Consider the following 20,977-nt stretch of genomic DNA (forward strand, 5'->3'; position numbering starts at 1 on the left):
CCATTTCATGTTCAACTGTTTAATACGCATATGGGTTGGGAACTAAATATCTGCAGGTACCAGTTTGTACTTGACACTTTGCTCTTAGACACGTGACAGATTGTCGGTGTATGGCCAAAGTAAATCATATAACCTTTCTTTTCATGAGAATGATGAAGCACTGATTGAATAAGAAAGCATGAAATAAGATTCAAAACTTCAAAAATGACAAGATAATCATAATTAAAGCCAAAATGATGACCTCGTTGCTTACAAAGAAAGTCAGCGACAATATGTGATCCTGCTCCAGATGTTCGAGGTCTATAAAAAATCTCATTGAGAAAAAAGTGGGGGTAAGCTATTTTGTGTGTGTGTTTTGTTGTGTGTCCGACTAGACCCAGCCAGCACCTGTTCAATAAAGCACTACATTCATATTGTTTTTGATTTAATGAGCTAAAATAAATCTGTTCTGCGTGGCGTAATGATAGTGAGGAAAGTAGCGGCGATGAAACTGGCGGTGAAGGCCCCGAGTCAGTCTTGCATCACATAATATAGGTTTGAGGCCCCAAGGCAACACAAACTGAGAGGAAGACCAATCCGCAGGGGTTGTAAATGTATGATTCTGCTTCATAAATGAACTGAGACAAGAGGAAAAAGCAGAACAAAGGGGAGGAAATAACATAATCGACTGGAGTTCCTGGTATAAGTTCTGAGAAACACACAGGTTTCACACAGTGTTGAAAGGAAAAATTTCAAATTTCATGAAGATATTTGGTTGGACAACACTGCTGCCTTGAACTTGTCTCAACTGACTCAAACCTTGATATGAACTTTCCCTCAAAGATTTTAAGAAATTGGGCTTCACTCACACTTGTGGACCTTAATAAGGCCCCAACCTTCTTCCCTGCTTTCTTTTCTTTCTCCACACCCATGCTCCCCTTCAGCTCTATGACAGTGGATACAAGCAGTCTGAGCTGTGCTCTCTCTCACGGATGAGGAATTTCAACCCATCCTGATCTGTACATTCACCATACATGTATGACTTTTTCCTCCCTCCTCCCCCTCCCCACCCCATCACCTCTCATCACTCTTCACTCTTCATTAGGGAAACGGGTGCACATTTTCTCAGTCCCCAAAGCTATCAGCACTACAACACACTCTTTCCCTGTCCGATTAAGCACACTAACAAGCTTAGCCAGTCTGTGAAAGCCAGATTTACCGCTGTTCCTCTATGCTGGTAATTATTGGCAGAGCACACTGTAACAATTCTGGTTATAAACCCGCTTACTGCTCTGTCACGGTCCACCTCCCCACTGACCTTTCAACCTCCATCTCTCCTTCACACCCTCTCTCTCCCTCTCTCTCTGGCCTTCTCTCTTGATCTCCTGCTCCCTCTCTTCCAGTTTAACTCCGGCTCCAGGATTCTCAGCAGAGCCAAAGAGCTACGAGAGCCAGAGAGAGAGCCCTCTCTTTATGGAGGGGGGAAAATGCTGAGAACAAGTCAGAGTGAGAAAGGAGGCCATTGTAGGGGGCTGGCCTGGGGACAAGTCACCCATTCAGATGCGGCCAGCCGTGTACAATGGCTAAACTAACATCATTGACATTTAGAGTTGCCCAAACTTTAGAGTGAGAGGAAAGGGGAGGAGTGGAGGGGTGGCCATCAGGAGCGAGGAGCCCGGCGAGAGGAGCAGTGTCAGAAAAGGTCCTTCAGAGGCACCGACCATTGATCAAAAATTCATGTCAGCGGCTGGGATCAGACCCGCGTGCCCTCTTCAAGCTTTCATGTGCAGGAGAAACAGGGGGGGCAGAAGAACGATGTGGAGGAGGGGAGGACATCTGAGATAGTCACCTTTTCCAGGCAGGGCCGACAACACAAGGCCACCCAGGGCCCCCCTGGGCCAACTGAGTGATAGAGAACAGGCCGATGCTTGATCAAAGCACTCAGATAGCATTGCTTGTTACACACTATTGGTCGCCATTAGGGACACAGTGCTTTGATTAATGATAAAGTGGGCAGCCAAGTGGCCTTCATCTACTAATGAGTCATTCAACTGCTCTTGACTGATATGGATATGGGCTGGTATCAGTGACAATGTGCACCAGAAGGAGATGTTCTGCTGCTAAAAATTCCTCTGAAACAGCTTCATGACTAGATAGCAACAGCCTGTTTTCAAGAGATAAAGTGCAGGTCATATGTTCTGCTGATTAGACCATTTGTCTGGAGATACAGTAAATACCAGCTCCTTCAAAGAACATGTTTCTTCTTTTCTGGATTTGACTTTTTTTATGTCAGGTAATTGTGTGGGTGTGATTGATCTACTTTTTTGTTTTTGTTTGCCTACAGATTAGGTTTTGTGGCGCCGGAAAAGGCAGAACAATTCACACTGTTTGCATTGTTATTAGATTATCAAGCATTGCTCCTATCAATGTCCCCCAGAGATTAATTAGAAATAACTGAAATATTTGCAGATCCTTTAGGTTTGACATTTAAATGATGAGCTAAAAGTGAGATATTTTCGTTTTTCTGCTTCTATTGGAGACTTTAGTTTTTGCTTGTTGCAAAACTATTTTACAACCTTTCAAAACTTAAGATTAACATGTTTGACATCCTTCCATAAGATACTTTTTGCACTTTCAAGCATGGTTTCAGTGAGGATCACCTGTACGCAACAGGTGATGGAGTGTGTATGCAGTGATCACAGACAGAGCTGGCAGTACTGTGGAGTGAAAGAATGTTGAATCGTTGGCTGGAGGGTTCGACTTGAAGAACCACATTTTAATCAGGGCTTTCACAGAGCCAAGACTTTTCCAAGATCTCTTTGGCCCACAGTTATCTGGTCAAACAACTGGGAAGAAGGGTGCTGTGGTCTGAGTCCTGCAACATATCTCTCTCTCTCTCTCTCTCTCTCTCTCTCTCTCTCTCTCTCTCTCTCTCTCTCTCTCTCTCTCTCTCTCTGGAGGACACAGTCAATGGTCCTCCAGGAAAAGGCCACATCAACACGCGCCTGCCTTATGACGTGCATGGGCTGAGGGGAAGCTTGTGAAGGCACCCACTTTGTTTAAACAAGCCTGTGCGTACGGCTGAAGGGGTAAACATGGCCGGACCACCTAGCCTGTGCTGCCTTGCTTGCCAGCCTGGAGACAGCTTGGTGTGGGCGTGGATTGAAGAAAATGTAACCCCGTCTGGGCCGGGTTGTGGTACGTAGTGAAGGTCCTGAATCCTGTTCTGCCTGCATGCTGAGGCTCTTGAGGGCAACGCCCCCCTCCCTCAACTCATGCCTGTGATTCAGCAGGGGGAGCTCAGTCTCTTAAATGCAATAACAGCTGCTAAAAGCAACAAACTGTGAACCTGATATATACTCTGAAGGACTGACCCCTGCTCATGAATCAGCCCCTGGACAGGAGGTACTTTAGCATGGGTCATGAACAGAGGGAACCTTGCAATGCCATATAGATCCCCTTGCCTAACCACCAGGCTATTTTTGGGTCACTCCATGCATCAAAAGGCCTCCAAATGTCTCTTCGGCGAAGAGAGAATGTCTTCGGGTTGATTTAAAGCAGATGATGTTTGTTTTGTTTTTTTGTTCTGAAATTATATTGTTTTATGTTTATTTTTTAATCCAGTCAATTACTGTGTTTCGCCATTTGTTTATGATATATCACAACAGCGCTCAGAATGCCTTGACACAACATCCCAGACAGATGCTTTTCATAAGACAGTTACATTACAAGATACAGCTGTTGATGTGCTGCCATAGGTGTTGGTGTGTTTGGACAAGAAATGAGGCGTCCACCCATATCACACTCGCAGAGATGGATAGACATATGCATGCTGCGTGTGTACGGACATAACACATACTGCAACCCGCACGCCGAGGGCCAGTGGTTCCTTCGTCATGCATTCCCAAGGTGCATCACTTTCTGACAGCTGTGGGGGCCTGTTAACACCCCGATCGCCAATGTGATTATGACACTTTTAAGATACTGAACCACACGCAGCTCCTTTTGGACAAAGACGGGCCTGTCCAAGCCGGCCGGGAGATCCTGACACAACCCCAGCTGGAACAGGCGGTACATTTATCTGGGCCGGTGTCCAGCTCACCTTCTGTGTCCAGGGAGGTTAGGGGCACAGGGAGTTGTGTTCCCCTTGGCGAACAGAGGAGGGGGTGTTACAATTGATGCTCATACTGTATACAATCAACACTCATAACATGCCACGGTGGGCCACCCCCTGAGCAAAAGGCCACCCAATGGACTTGACTTCTGGATACAGAGATTTGTGCTGTTAAATGTTTTTTCCATTTGTTGATGTTTTGAAATTTTTGCAATCTGTGTGTGTCCCGGGGATTTCAATGTGCATTTTCAATTTAATATCAGTGAGTCCACATGGGTGATGGGAGATGGGTAAAACATCCCTGTCCTTCAAAATCAACGGATGTCCTGCCAACACCTCAGTGCATCTGGCATAGACATTTCTGCAGCAGTGATTAAAAAGCAATTTATTAAGAAACATGGAGAATGTGGCCACAGAGCCCGGGGAGCGATTCCTATTGAGTGTCTCTTGTGGCAAAAAAATAATAATTGCAGAACATGTGGGCCACTCTCTGCTCTGGTCAACACTAACAGCATGATGTCATTGAGAAAATTTAAGTATGTAGAACAACCAAGAAAAATGTAGTTTGAAACAATGTATTCCATTGCATTCTGGACATGAAATACCTGAGCACAATTATGTTCTCAAAGCTCAGGTCTCACCTTTGACCATTAGCTTTCATGACATATCTGGGAATGTCAGCAGCCTTGAATGCAAACAGCACTCCCATTTCTGTTTTTCATTGGCACATAGAGCAGATCGGAGAAACAGGAAGTCGCCTGGAGCAATCAGAGGCATCAGACATATCTCTCTCTCTCTATCCTCCTTTTTGTCTCGATTCATGCAGATCGTCTGTCCTGAACTGCGCCGGCCCTGCATTGGCTATTCCAACAACATCATTCAATTGTCTTTTTATCCACAGGCGATGAATAACCTCTGAATAGTAAATCAGTGCTGTGGCGTCTCATCTCTGGACCAGAGCGCGGCCATGACGGGTCCACAGGGGCTCAGATGGAGAGAGACCAAGTCGGCTCTATTCCTTCCCCGATTGGTGCAAATCAAAGTAAAAGCTCCTCCGAAAGGCTCAGCATGTGCTCAAGACATTTGAGGCCCTGTCGAGAAAATACATCCCTGATTCCCATCCATATATTGACAGACAGACAAATCAAAAGTCTCTTCCTGTCTCAAGCTCAGCTTCTCAATCTCAGCATTGTCACTGGCAGCACAAAGTGTGAAGAAACACAGCAGAGCAGCAGGGTAATTGGTGAGCCAGTCACATTTTTTGTTATGTTTTACATTCATCTTGTTGTATTAACAATGAAAAACATAAGGTGTCAGAGAGAGGGCAACACACTGCATTTAAAACAAGTAAATAGATGCAAGAAAGTGCATACTGTATGTAGCATACCAAAATGCAGTGCACAGAAAGGCTGAACACTGTACCCACCACCACAAAGCAAAGAGTTGAGCTTTCTTGGCCACCGTAAGTATACGTAAGCATGTGTGCACCGATAACTCTAAACAGAGTAGAGCATGATCATCTATATGTAAATGAACGTGTTTGTATGTGTGTGTTATGAAGGGGCGTGTCTTCCTGCAGCAGATGTTGGTGTTTTGTCAAAATAATTTGGTGGGAATTTTCCTGAGCTGCACAAGGCCACAGCTGGGTTACAGGTGTGATGAAGGGGGAGGGGCGACTGGGAGGATTGGGGCAATTGGTGGGATTGGGGGTGACGTCAGAGCGGAACCCCTGGACCCCACGAGGACAAAACCTCGGTCTGGGCCCAAAACAGCCAAAGATTTAGAGGTGAGTTTTTGATGATGATTATGTTCCTCATCATATGTCCTGTGTTACTAGTGCCAATACTGGTCTGGCTGCCCTCAGGGGCTGCTGACCATCCTATATTTTCAATTGAAAGCATGGATGCACCCACTGACCAGAATGTACGCATGCTCAGACAAACACAGTTTTTTCTGTAAGCTCGAGCTCCGTTCAACTCTGTTTTAAAGTACATGAGGCAACAAGAGAGAAAATAAATTTGAAAAAGAAAGCAAGACATACAGAGTGGCAATTACCTCAGCTCTTGGCATGGGCTCTAATTAAAACCAAGCTTGTTTCCTTCAGTGAACAAACATGACAGGCGCTGAGCAGAGGAGCTTTTTTTCCACTCCTGCCAAAATATTAAGTGAGTGCAGGTGCTCAAGGAATGTCTTCAAGAGAGGGGGCAAGGCAAAGCTGACCTTTTTCTCCCTCTCTCCGTTGTGTATGTGAGTCTCCATATGTGTGTTTACTTATGTATTTGCGCGTGTGTTTTCTCCAAACCCTGACTGTTTTCACGCATGCTTTGGTTGCACGGCAGAGGAGCACACCCAGCAGTTTTGTCTTAGCGCCTCTCTGCAGCTTCACTGTGGTAGAAAACTGGAGCAAAGCAAATGATTGTTTTGTTATTCGGGAGAGGCTGGGGGCTGCCCTAAGCAGGACCAGATGCAAGGGTCCTGGCGGCTCCTGAGCCTGATTTAGGGAGACTCGGTAGCCCCAGTGGAGCCTCTGACAGGATTCACAGAGGCTTGGCAGACGGGACAATTTCCTCTCTGCACCCCATACACCACAGTGAATACAACAGCACCTGATCACTGTCCTGCTAAATGCTTCTCTGGGAAAGATATGCATATGAAAAGACCACAAAGGAACATATGAGTAACACCTATACACTTTTTGTGACATTTTGAGGGAGGAAAAATCTGGTCATGTTGCTTCACCACTACGAGGCCATTAAAGCTCCAAATCAGCTACAGAATGGCACCCCAAGGGATCTTGCTGTCTAGCATGATTGGATTCAGGGCTTTCTGCTTGAGAGACACACTCTCTAATCACTATGCCACCCCACTTCCCTAATAATGCTTCATAATTCATTATTAATATCAGTTCAGGTAATAACTCATGCTCATTAGTGAAGTTGCACATTTAAACAGTTCCGTTCCTGGAAGTTTGCAGTCTAGCATATCTTGCAGACGTCAAGGGTGGTGGGGATGGAGGTTAAAGGAAATACAGGCCTCCAGTGCAGGTGGGGTGTGATATTTTGGCAACTTCTGTAAGTCAGACATGCCTCACTAAAGGGCTGATGGGTAGAAAGGGACACCTGGTCCAGAATACCACCTTGGGCTCAGGCAACCAGGTGAGCTGCATGAGGACAGCTGCCTAAAATTCTCTTGCACTCTTCGGTGCAAAAGAAAGAGGCCTGATTGGAGATCTTGATCTGTTTAATTGAGCGGTAAAAGATGGGTTTTTAAAGAAGCGTTTGCCAGAAGCCACAGGACAGCCAGACAAGTACCACAACGGACAAAGGACACAGTATTTCCATCTGCCACTGAAGTAAAAACACAAGGCCGTCTTCCACTCCTGATAGATGCACAAAAATCTATTTTTTTTATTTCTGACTTTCAGACTTTTTTTTCCAGATATTGACATGCATACTTAATACTACAAGACAAACACGCAACTGGACACATGGACACAACCAGCAGGGCTATCAGCTCCTACATTCACTATTAACTTCAGCGAAACCTCAATTGGAGGGTTTTACAAATGTTTTTTTGGTAGAAGTTTGATTTTACTCTTTTTCATTTCCCAGAATCTAATTTGGTGAAATGTGGCCTGTGAATTGCACTGACAGCCAACAGAAACACACCTGGATGTACTGAACTATGATCCAACAAAAAAGTTTATTATTCTACATTCAAAAGAAGTACTGTTGCAATATGTTTGTGATGATGCTGGCTAGAACTCCAGTTGGTGAGTCAGTAAAAATAATGTAATGTCTTGGATTTTTACATAGGTTTTATTGACTCTGATGGAAACATCACACCTTTTTTCATCACAAAGAGAAATCTGTGAATTGAAATTGACCGCCCCTTCAGGACAGGTCTCCTCGACCCTCTCTGGCTGTGGTTAAATGCTGGCACTCCTGGCCACGTCTGCCGCTCACATTCCTCCTGAGTCCCGCCTCGTAGGGCCAGGCCTCTTGGCACAGCACTGACGGGGAATTTTCCACAGGTCGACAGTGGAAGGGGCACACAGGCCTACCTTTGTCTGTGCCCGCGCTCTGCCTCCTTCTCTGCAGACCCAGCTCTCTTACAAGCACGCAGACACAGACACACTGTATCTGCCGTCACACAGACTCACAAATACACTCGCACACATAGCAAACAGTGACATTCAGTCAGGTCCAGATGTTGGCATTCTGAGTCTACTGTAGCTTGGCCTCAAGCTGTATTTTGCATCCATGAAACACATAGCAAGGTCATGAATGCACTTTCATTAGCCTGCACCTTGGCATCTTCTAAATAGTAAAACAGCTAGAGTCTCTTTGTAATCTCAAAAGACAATGCACAATGAGAAATACATCAAATCAATTATGGTTACAGCTGCGCTCCTATGTGACATCAGAGTTGGCTGTACAGACAACAATCTTCTTTCTGTTTATGAAGTCTGTCAATAATTAGCAGGTGCAGCAGGTCAGGTCTGGACATACAGGCACAGGAAGATAAACCTAATGTAGAGGTAAGCAAACAAAGAGATGTTAAAGCAGAGCACTAAGCTCTGCTTTCGGCAAGGATCTTGTCACTTAGACAACAGACAAACAAACAGCCTGTGATACAGTTGCCATGTTACACAAACACACACAGACTGAAAATACTGCTATGTTCAATACAATTTACTCAAGTAACATTTAGTAAAACTGTTTAATTAAAGAGCATCTTTAGGCTACATAATACATATATTATGTCACCTTATGCGCAACAAAATCAGCAACGAGAACCCTAATGTCCAAAACAATAGACAAGCCCAACAATAGATTATCATTAAATATACACTTGCCTTATTCAGAGTAGCATCACACGAATTAAACAGAAAAGAGACTAAACTCAGACAATTAGAAAAAAAGGATGACAATAAATAAAACCAGATGTAGACACCATTGCCAAAAACTTCTCTTCGAAATAACATTAAAATAAAACACCAAATGAGCCAACGTGGACATGTAAAGAGTATATAAACTCCATCAAGGCTGCAGCAACAAACACACACATGATAGCAATGTATAGGCCAAATCCCTTGTCCCTCCGAAGGCCTTAAACTTTGAACCCTCAGGGACTTCACTGACCTGGTAAATGGTGGAGTATGAGAGGCTGTTGGGGCTTTAAATGGTGTACATACAAATGGGACAGCACTTTGTGACATATATTTTATATGTTTTGCTCCCTGATTTGAATGTATTTCAGGCTCTTGTTTTAGGAGATGAGAGGAAATTATCAAATAATCAATTTACTCATTTTTGTCCTCACACACCTCGCTGAAAGTAAAAAATCCTTAGAGAACAATGATCCATCACATGCATGTTTGCATTTAGTATTTTAGTCAGTCCCAGCTTACAATAATTTATTTACAAGCACATTCCATATGTGATCCTTAATTTGATTGTGCTAGCCCCGGCCGGCCTGACTCATACATGCAAACATTTATGACGTAGAATACCATTTCCGGAGTGTCTCCTCTCTGGAGCTCTGCACACCTGCGGCCACAGACACACCTTCTCTTGTGCAGACAACGCAATGCTGAAGGACAAATAAATCGTTATGGTGTGTCCGAACATCTTATAAATGATAATAAATGTAATTGTGTTTTGCATTAATATAACGTAATTGGTTTACTGTCATGTATCCGTCTGCAGCCCATTGATGACCTACACCGCCGGAAGCAAAACTATATTGCAACAATGTGTTCATGGAGTGCTTCATACAAAGTTGTGTAACAAATTTACTTTACTGACAATCATTTGTTTTTATTTTTTAAAGCAGTTAACAAAGTCAAGTTCTAAATATTTTTAAACGATACCAAACTAACGTGCAGTGTGCACTAAAGCCGAGCAGTCAGGGTTCAAACTGGTTGTCGGTGGTTAGTACAACTTGACCTGATGAGAGGGGCTCAGGGATTATTCCCATGTAAAGACAGAAGCTTTTCCCCCGTTTCCCATTTGTTACCCACCGGGCCGCTCTGAGGCCCCCTGGTGGTGGGGTAATTAAAGTACCATAGCCCAGCCAAGCTGCAGTAACACTCCCAAATCCAGAGAGAATGGCCGGAGCCGTGGGTGCTCCTAATCCTGTTTGCGGCCATCGGGAACCACTCCAGTCCCAGCCGGAAGGTTGAGGACAGTGGACAATAGCCCAGCGGAGAGAGAGGGAACGAGGGAGGGTGGGAAGTGGTGTGAGGGACAGCGAACCTGTATTCACCCTCACTCCACGTCTCCCCCTGTTTCATTGCTTTTGTTAGTGGAAAAAAAAGCTGCACAACCTCCCTCTTTCCCATTGTTGCATATGTGAGAGGCTCAAAATCCATTTTCTTTTTTATTCAGTCGGTTAATTGAACAGGAAAGAGAGCATGGCAGTAAACACCTCAGCAAATGAACTCGCCAATTAAGGTTCATTTTCATCTGCAGTGGACTTCAGAAGTGTTAGTTTCATGTCATAAAAATCAAATTTGTACAATTCATTAGCACTCTTTGAGCGAGCAGAGATTTTCCTTTGAGAATAACTTTGCACGTGCAGGTTCATGGATGGACGTAATGGATATTGTGGTTTGAATAGCAGCAGTTGACCTACACTAGATTATCCATTATCCATTCGCTTTGAAAGCGGAATTTGTGTAGCCTTGCATGACCTGCCCTTTATCTTAACAAGCTGAACTCATGAAATGCTCTCTGACCAGCCTCCCTGCTCATACGGACAATAATCCCCTGGCTTGAGACGACAGAGCAAAAGAGAGAAAAGGGCACAGTGGTAATCCAGGCGGCAGGTTTGTCCTCTTCATCTCTCCTCTCTTCAGGGGGTTCAAACAGGCCCCTCCCTCTTCCTGAACACCCCAGCACCAACCCAAAAAATCCAATTAGACTCCTTCGTTAACAAACCCAGCAGGAGAGTTACAAACAGGACCCTGTGCACAGCCCCATGCTCAAACAAACACATGTACACACACACACACACATTGACTGTGATTTGCACCTGTGTGTTCACCCACACCACGAGGCGCAGACAGGGCCGAGGGTGCGACAAACGCTTTCTGGAGTATGTTGACTCATTTCAGACAAGGCCGCTGAAAACTATACAAAATGTCAAGCTCCACACAGGCGTGAGCTCTGTGCTCGGTTTTCCATGATGCGATGTCCCCGATGGACAGACACAACACTATGTCTCATTGTGACACCCTATTACAGCATGTGCACTACCTCACTGCTCAGGAACCTGCTGCTCAGACCCTGACCACCTCTGACTGACTGGAAGACTAAGACTAACCAGCAAGAAGAGTGGTCAGAGAAAACTACGCCTGGAGAAAATCTCCACACAAATGCATCTTCGACAAAAATGTTTATCTAGACAATATCAGATTTGGAGTTGCAAGAAAATTATATTTTTCGAGGGAAAATCGGCCAGTATAACTTCTTAGTGTGTTCACATTTTTAATTAATTGCTACGATGTCTCCCATCGACAGTTCTACTGCTGGTAAGTGCTGCTCTGACAAACAGAGATCTTTATAGATCTTTTTTATTTTATGCTGTTTTATTATTCAATGACGCCTCTATAAAGGCTTTAAAACCCTGACAATTTTGGAAAGTTTTGCTGGCTCAGTTGTTTATCTTGGATTTTCTTTTTTTTTGGTGCACTGGACTGAAGCTGCAGGGAAAAAAAGGCGGAGGCGTGTCAGTAAGTTCAACCAAATCACTCTCACCCTTCACTCTTAATTCCAGCCTCTACGCTCTGGTTCCTCTGGTCAGGAGAAATAATTACAAGCATCATTTATTCCAACACCACTGTGCAATAACGGGAAATCCAGTGCAATTTGGAATAACTGTAACTGTCTTAATCACTTTCACTGAACCATGAACTGTATCTCTCATTCATCGTTGGTGTTTTGTTTTCGATAACAACGATAATTGTTCACTTCTAGGGCAAATAAATCCGAACCTTGGGGCTAGCATTCTCATGACGAGGCGTTCACTTGGCCAGCGCCTCTGCTGCTTGTCTCGTCCAAGTAATCCTGCAGTCTACGTCCAACTTTGGCCCAGGAGAGTGAGCAGGGTGGGGGAGCGAGGCGGGGCGGCAAGCTGCCGGTGAGATGGCAGGTTGGCAGTTGGCTTTAGGCTGGTATCCACAACTGCAGCTGGCCAGAGTAAACAGCGCCTGGCAGCCCATCTCTACACCCTCCCCAGACACCCTGCTCTCTCCTTGTGTCACATTTTGATGACACTCCAAACATTAATGAAAAACATGTGCTCACATGAGGAGTCAAAGGGGAGAGAAGTGTACATAGGGCCTTATTGTTCCCACAGTGAGGGATACATAATGCTTCCCGCCTTTTCTTCAGACTCAGCCCCTAAATCCAAACTGACGCATCCCTGCGAAAACACCAGGGAATATTTGTCTGAAGTTCTTGATTAATTGTCACATAACTAGTCGAGTTCGTTGTGTAGCCTCTCATGTGTGTCTAAGAAAATATAACGGCTTTGTCTGAGGGGTCACATTCGGTCAACTTCTTAAGGATTTTACAGCGCTACATGTTTGACTGCAAAATTAAAGTAATTTCGTTGATGCATACAATTGTTCACATTGTGAAATAATGATTACATTCATAATGATGATAATAATAATGCACATTTGAAGTGCTTTGCAATAACAGCTAATATATATCTGAAATAACAAAGTAAAATCAATGAAGAAATAAAATACATTAAATATTTAACTGATTACATACATTTGTTTTTTCTGCAAACCTTATAACCACCTTATTATGTATTTTTAAAATAATACATTTGAGGAGGATATTAAAGCAGAACTTCTTCCTCATGAAGAAGCTCAGCCTCTCATCCCTTTTATCTCTCTGCTTCAGAGCACAAAGAGTTACGATAGTCCTCCGTCTGAGGAGTTCTCTCTCTCTCTCTCTCTCTCTCTCTCTCTCTCTCTCTCTCTCTCTCTCTCTCTCTCTCTCTGCAGCAACAAAACCCATACATTCCAGAAGAAATCGCAGAATCAACAGGCATGAAATTCATTTCTCACATGGCCGCTTCCGGGCCTCCTAATCATAACCTGGACTGACAATTCAATCCAGCACTCCATCGCCTGCTCCCTCCTCCCATTCCGGCTTCCCCACTCACTCACCCCCTATGTCTCACCCGAAACTCCCTCACCTCCCACCGCCTCCTCCCGCCTCCCGAATTGCATTGCTCCAGCCCCTCACCTCATTAGGCACAACCAAAAAAAAAACAATTAACAATGCCAACTGTAATTACAGTAATAGTCATAAGGTGGCTAGTGACCTGGTTACTTACCATAACTCCATCGAGCCAACCTCCCAGCAGCACACCCACCTTCTGGCCTGTGTGCTGGGGAGCATGATGTGGTGAGGCCAGGGTACCGGAGGTAGTGTTAGGGTGTCTGAACTGACTGACTAATGGCTGGTCAGAGCTGCTGATTAGTCTGTAAGGGGCTGGGGTCCATTTGGTCCCCAAGCAAAATGTGTTTTCTCGGCTGTTACAGCAAAGGGGTCGAGGGAGGGGGAGACAAACACTCCAATTCATCATCTGTGTGCATAGAATTATTTAAAAGTGATGAATGTAAAGTCAGGTAAATGACTGAATTTGAGTAATGGTTGATGGCCAATTACAGCAATTTACCCTGAGCACTGCTGGAATTATACATTCCAGGACGCAGCACATGATGCTGGCGAATCCCAGATGCCTGGGCCTGCATATGAGTGAAGGGGTGAGATGGGAGTCGGGCAGGTACTGGTCTATGAGAGCACTTCACAGAAGCTGATAGCACAACCAATATAAATGTAAATGATATTTAATATATTAAGCATCTCTATGATTTAAAGTAGTATTAAGACCTACTTAAAAGATAATTACCAGACGCAACAGTTTGGCCCGCTTGGTGTTGCGGCGCGTGTTGTCCTATCGTAAGATGGTCTCCAGTTGCAGTTCATTACAAGATGGGTCTAATTTTTTCTATTTTGGGCCATCATTTGTATCGGTTGTGACAACATTGCATGCACCAATGTGACTCTTGAGATCTGGGGACACTGGCTTTTTTACAGCGAAGTCAGACGACCGGACAGGCTGTAGAACACAGTCAAACCAGATTATTTAAACCACTTCATTTGGCGATAATAAGAACTGTGTGCACAAAAACTATGGCAGAGTCAACCGAGAACGTGAGTCGTCAAATTGTCTGATCTTTAACTTTTGGCTGTGTATCTCCCCTCACTGGTAACTGAGATCCTTGTTGTCAGCTCAACCGTGAAACACTGTATGTTTATACTTCAAGCGTATTAATAGAATAGGAAAAAAACACTGAAACAAGCAAAACAAGATTACTGTCACAAATAAGTGTCTGTTTAAGCCATTAAGCTTATACACACTGCGTATAGGCCTAGCTTTGTACTGAGCTGAAGGTAACTTGAACTAGCAACAGACCGACCGCAGTGCGTCGCTTACTGCCGTACGTGCTGAAGTGCATTGAAGCGGTAATGCCACCACTTAGTTTAGAAAAGCAAACTATTTAATCAGTCAATCTTTGAATTGAACGAAATGATTTGAATCAGCAAAGTGATTGGTAATTTACAGCTTTACTTGCATCTCGACTTGCCCTCTACTTATGAAGATGTGTCATAGTGTGCTGTGTGATGTGTGATGTTGCTCATGCTAAGTCAAAGCCATGCTGTACAACACAACACACTAGCATGAGTCTATTAGTGTGTCTGTCCAGTGGGTGTAGTGTAGCGTGTGTCAGTGCAGGCAGGTTGAGGGTGCTCTGGCAGCACTGTGCTCCAGGCCCGTCGCTCCCTGGATTAATGCTGATTGTTTGGGAATGACTCGGAGCTCTGGACCACACAAGGAGAGCGAAGGGACCGCCGACCTGCTTGAGGCAGCAGGAGAGGGAAGCAGAGGGGAGTCCGCAGAGAGTTTTTATCAAGCTCCCTGCTTCCTCTCACTGTTTCTTTCGTTCTCCCTCTTCCATCACCGCACACACAAATACACTCTCTCTTTGTCTATCACTCTCAATCTTTGTGTTTCCTTTTTCATTCACCCTTTGAAAACCAATGAGCCGCACTCGTGCCTCTGCTTTCCTGCTGGGGTCAAGATGAAACGCCACATCCCTGACTACAGCCCTACCTGTGTGTGTGTATGAATGTGTGTACCTGTAAGTGCATGTGAATGCATGTTTGTAGTGTTCTGTGGGAGGTTTAAAGCACGGTGTGGGAGGACGCTTAGGGAGGGATACGAAGAGGACAACAATTCATCAAAAAACATAGACGCTGGCTTCAATTAGCAGAACTCTCATGATGTGCTTCGCTGGATTTTGGTGTGAGTCATTAGAGAGGGCCAGTGCGTCACAGCAGTGTATATTCCTGGCGAGGATTGCTTTGTAAACACGGGGGAGCAAACCAAATATATGTATTTGCTACGTAATCAGTTTAGTCAGCAAGTAAGCGAAAGTCTCCCACTTCCTCTAACAACAGAAGAGGATGCTGACAGGGAGCGCTCTGCCTGCTCAGCCCTAAAGCTGAAATTATGAAAGAGGAGAGAATAAAACACAAGAGCTGCCAATGATAGGAGACACGAGACTGACAGCTGTGTTTATAGAGCAGGGTGTGGGAGGCTGGAGCCCTGCGGATTCACTCCATCCAGAAAATGTCTCCCATGACCTGCCCAGATGCTCGATGAGACTCGATAGCGTTCATGTGGGAGCGCCTGATAAATCAGGCAGGAGCTTGATATCAAATGCTTTTTATTCACTGTCTGGAATGATTAAACTCAGTCTGGGATGGTCGGTTTTGGGTTCCCAAAGGACGGACCAAGTACAGTGTGTGTGTGTGTGTGTAAAGCATTTGGTGCATTGATGGTGGTGGAGGGGTAATCTGGGGTTGAGCCACAGATCCTGTGAGATGAAAACAACACAACACAGGAAACTCTCGAGGGAGTCAGTAATGTTTGGGGAGTGGGGAGGAGACGGGGTTCCAGACGAAGCAGTGTGTAGCGTCTGTGTGTGTACCTCTACATGACCCTGGAGAGAAGGTAGGAGTGGCTCCTACTGTCTCCATGTGCAAGTGTCTATGAGCAAGACATGACCCCAAGTAGCTCCCCATTTACACACCAGACATTTTGGCTCATTAAATGAAGCACAGGTGTTACTATAACATGGCTCTGTTGTATCTAAGTGTCCTTATAAGCTATGTGTAACAGTGCAGAAAACCAAGACCCTGAAACTGAAGCAGAAAACTGGTATTCAGCCAGCAATCATGTTATTAGTTACTCCTGCAACTTTTCTAAATTTCAAACATCTGTGTTTAAGATAGGCTTTTTTTTAAATCACAGTTGAGTTTTTTATTTTTCACAGCAGGAAAATCACAGGTTTAATAATTAATGTTAATTTAAGGTGCATTCTCGTGGCTCATTTGAGATTACTTTGCCAGAGCCATTGTTAATGTTATGAATTACTTAGAATGCAATTAATTAGTGTGCAAGGGAAACCCATGAAGGACCGAAACCTGAGAGGGCTTTGGCAGCAATTTATGTATTGATTGAGAACATTGGGCCCAGGTGCTCCGTCAGGCCCAATGGATGGACCCGCCTACCAATCACATGCACCTGCAAGAGAAGGCCAAACAATGCCCAACCAAACCGTCGCTCCAACACATCCCCAACATCAAATGCATTGGAAACAACAATGAGAGTTGGAAGTGAAAAAAACAGATGTGATTTCATTTGTTATTGTCTTTTTAGCATCACTGTCTATTCATGTTGGTATCAGACACATCCCAAAATATGAAATTTCAAGTCGGAAAACATTATATAGGAGAAGCAATTTTCTATGAGGCATGAAGGCCTGTGGTGTTCCCGGCAGGAGGTTTGTTCATGGCTGACTGACTGACTCTGACACACTGCCTTACTTTCACAGATTCCACCAACTCTCCACAAAACCGCAAGACAATTTCGCCAGAGACACAACGGTAAGTTTTCTTCTGCTGCTGGTAGTGATTTTAATCCTACAGCTGTGCAGCAACAAACGCCAGCCCCCAGTTTTCTTTTGCCCACATCACTCTTTCCTCACTCCTTCCAACTTTCCCTTCCATCCACCTCCCCCCTCGTCTAAAGGTGACTCCCCTGCCTCCCCCTTGTACACAACCCCAAACACATCCCATCTACCCCATAGGCTGCCTCTCTCGGCTGCAGCTGCCAAGAATAAGACAGGCTGATGTGGAGGCCCGTGGGGGAGGCCCGCGCTGGTGAAGTAGTGATTCTCCAGCCTGAGCACTCACTCCGCTGAATTCATCCACTTGGCTCTGTTTATTTAATATTCAGTCAGCTGTGGGGAGTGGGGTTAGCCACAGCTTATGAAACTCAGTCAGCATGACCAAGATATAACCCCTCCCTCCTCTTTCTCTAACAACCACATACACACTCATGCGTACACAGATACATACATGAACACGCGCTCTGTAACATATACTGATACATTTCCTGCCATAGGCTTTACCTTTAAGAGCACAAAGTATGACAACACAATCTTAGATCTCCTTGGTTCTATATAATGTATGAACACATTCCCATGCAAAAATTATAATAGCTTTTGTTTGGATAGCACTTTTCAAAGTAAAGTGTTTCACAGAGAAAAACACACCTGAAAATATCTAATCAAATGGGATATAGCAGATACAGCACAAAAAGACCACTTCATTCACCCCAAAAACTTTTTTTAAAGGAAGTCACTGATGTAGAAAAAAACAGTCTGGCTCTGACAGCAGATGTACAATTTCCTTTAACTTCAGGACTAAATACAATAAATGTATGCAACAATAACACAACAAACAAACACCATACATGGCCACACAGCTGAGAAGAAACAAGCAGAGAAAAAGGTTGCGGGTAGTCTTAGTAAGCTATCACACTTTGTCCTCTCTGCACATCAAAGGTGAACTCAGGGATGTAATGAGCTTAACTCTTTGACTGGTATTAGGGCGACGGAACAGAAACAAAGCAGGAAGCAAGGGAGCTCCAGCACAACAGCTCAGAAGGGCATGAAGTAGACGAATATGGATTTGTGTATGAGACAGGAGGGGGTGGGGTAGGCCTTAATAATTCTCACAGCGGCCCATATTCATTACCCTGCTGTGAGCAATCCCAGCATGCTCCATCTAGGTCTCGACTGGAAGGCTCCATGGCAACCTCCAGGGTCAGGGGTCACGGGGAAAGGTTGCTTTTATCTGCTAATGAGGTCGGTACCTGGGGCTCCGTGTCTCTCCGCCTCTGTCTCTCCGCATCTCCCCTGTGCAGTCCGAGGCGGGGGGAGCGGCGGCTATGAATGCCTGCCAAGTGACACCAATGCCATCTTCACTCATCTCTGCCCCGGCCTCCAAGATGGGGCGCGTTGTTGCGAGGGTGGGAGGGGTTCAGGCATATTAGGTTCTGCCCTGTTGGGAAGATAACAAACGGCTCCGAAATTGCTGTCCCCCAGTCTGGCTCCTCATTGTGAAATAAGTGTTCACATGCAAATCAACAATCGCCTCACAAGCCCCGTGGATGGTCGGCCCCTGTACCTTCACTTTAGGAGTTTGATGGATTGCCTTTGCACCAACATGGTTTGTGTAGCGTTGTGCGTACTCTTAAAGTGGCTTGTGATTGATGTTATGTTGTTTCGCTTCTTACACACAAATCATCTGCGCTGAAAGAGTCTTGACAGAGCAGTCAAACAGAACATGTGATTAACACTCACCTTTTTTAAATCACTAACGATTCATAGAGAGCATGAAGTCAGTGCGTCCTCTGAATTACGGACTGCTCAAAACAAATAGGTGTTGAATGAGACGCAGGGCTTTCAATGGGGAAGCTGTTTAATGCCCCTGGAAAACACACTTCTCAGACCAATCTGCTCACACTATATCACACAGGGCTCATTGGCCTATGTGCCCCTTCAATGGGGCAAGCAGGCACCCTCACCAGCCCCCTTCCCGCTCCCACACCCCTTTACTCTCACACACACGCCCCCTGTCATGTTCGCGGGACTGAGAAAGGAGTCCATTAACTCTGATTTAGTGGCAGTGTCATGCGGTCCCCTTTGTGAGGTGGTGACATTCAGTGAATAGGAATCAGAATTTGCTCCCCCTCCTTCTCCATCTTTCCTTCTCCATGCTCAGGGTAGCCTATGTGTCGCTCTGGTAGGAGTGTGAGGCGTTCAGAGTTGTGCTGAGGGTGAGGGGGGGTTGCTGCCACATGTCTCTGAGTGGCGGCCTCTTTGTGCCTGGGCCAGCCTGTTTGTTTAGCCTTTCCTCAGAGAACTGCTTCACACATCAGAGGACTGAAGGGACAAGCTCCAGTTTTGAGAGGTGAGGGGACAGAATAAGACCAGCAAACAACAACAACAAAAAGAATAGTGTTTGAAAAGCTGGTCCATTTTCACAAAATCTGACAGTTACATAACATTTGCTATTAATGGTAAATTTATTGATGTAAGCGTCTTTTACTGAACGGAGAAAATAAATCAGTATTTTAAGAGTAATGGTTAGTGCAGAGTGAGTTCAGAGCCACAGCATCTTTGTTGCAGATGCCTTTCTTAAATCAAACTCTCGGTACGTTTGGTAACTGTACATTACAAATGAAAGATGAAAGCCAGGGGATGTAAAAGATACTGGGATTTTATGGGCATCATTCCAAAAAGCTAATAAACATACTGGGTTGAAAGATTTATCATGTCATATTTCAAAGTTGCAGACAGCTATATCTGGAAGAGGTTTGTGAGATTTTATTCTTTCAAATGTCGTGTCACTCATTTTTCAAATAAATTCTGTAACTATACCTTCCCTTGAATTATAGTTTTTGACTCCATGAAATAATGAAATATTAGCAAATGAATAATATCTGAAAGAAGGTATTTTTGTCTTTGCATGGAGTTTAAAAGCTGGCTGTGCTGAGTTTAAACCGGTCTCACAGCTGTTATCCATTGGTATGACCTTTGGAGAGTCCGTCCATTCCTGAAACCTCTCCCACCAGCCAGCGACGGGTCACAACGGGCTCCTATCTCTGGGCTCAGGCGTGTCGACGCAGAAGGTGAGCCATGTGAGCCATGTGATGAATAGGAAACAGGAGGGCAGGGAGGTCAGGCTTGATTATTCTACCCTGCTCTCTTGGAAAAACAAAATAAGAAAATATTTACACAAACAGGAAGCTTCGAATTTGCTAATGATTGGAAACACGTTGAGCCTATTTGTGTCACTCTCTCACTTACATCCACTCACACACACACACACACACACACACACACACACACACACGTGCATGCACTGAATGCCATAAGATTTAGAACAAGAAAAAAAAAAACTTTTGTGAGTCAAGCTTTCTTTGACAGAAAATTCTGGATAGTGGAATGTTTCAACCCAAACTAAAGGCCCATTAATGTTGTTGAGTGTGGGCTTCCCTCAAGCAATGTTAGATCAACCATAATAACATGCGAGTTTATGGACCTTTGCTCCCCAAATGTCTACCATGTTGCTAATTGCGTACATCTGTGGCTGGTGTTTTGATGTTTTGTCTCAACGTGCAGCTGTCCATTCATTTTCCAACAGCCTCTGGTTAAAAGAGGCATGGCCCTCGGTTATCTGTGTCCAGCCCTTGAATACAAGTGAGGTAAAAAGTCTTAAATTTGACATCCAGTTCTTAATAATAAAATAAAGGAATATGCTGACATCAAATAGTTTTATGTAGACTATAATGCCAAAAATGTGTTGTTCATGTTTGACACAAACATGTTTCACAATGGAAAAAGGATAAAATCATATATATATATATATATATATA

Source organism: Taurulus bubalis, assembly GCF_910589615.1.
Source record: "Taurulus bubalis genome assembly, chromosome: 10".
In the NCBI taxonomy this organism is placed as follows: domain Eukaryota; kingdom Metazoa; phylum Chordata; class Actinopteri; order Perciformes; family Cottidae; genus Taurulus; species Taurulus bubalis.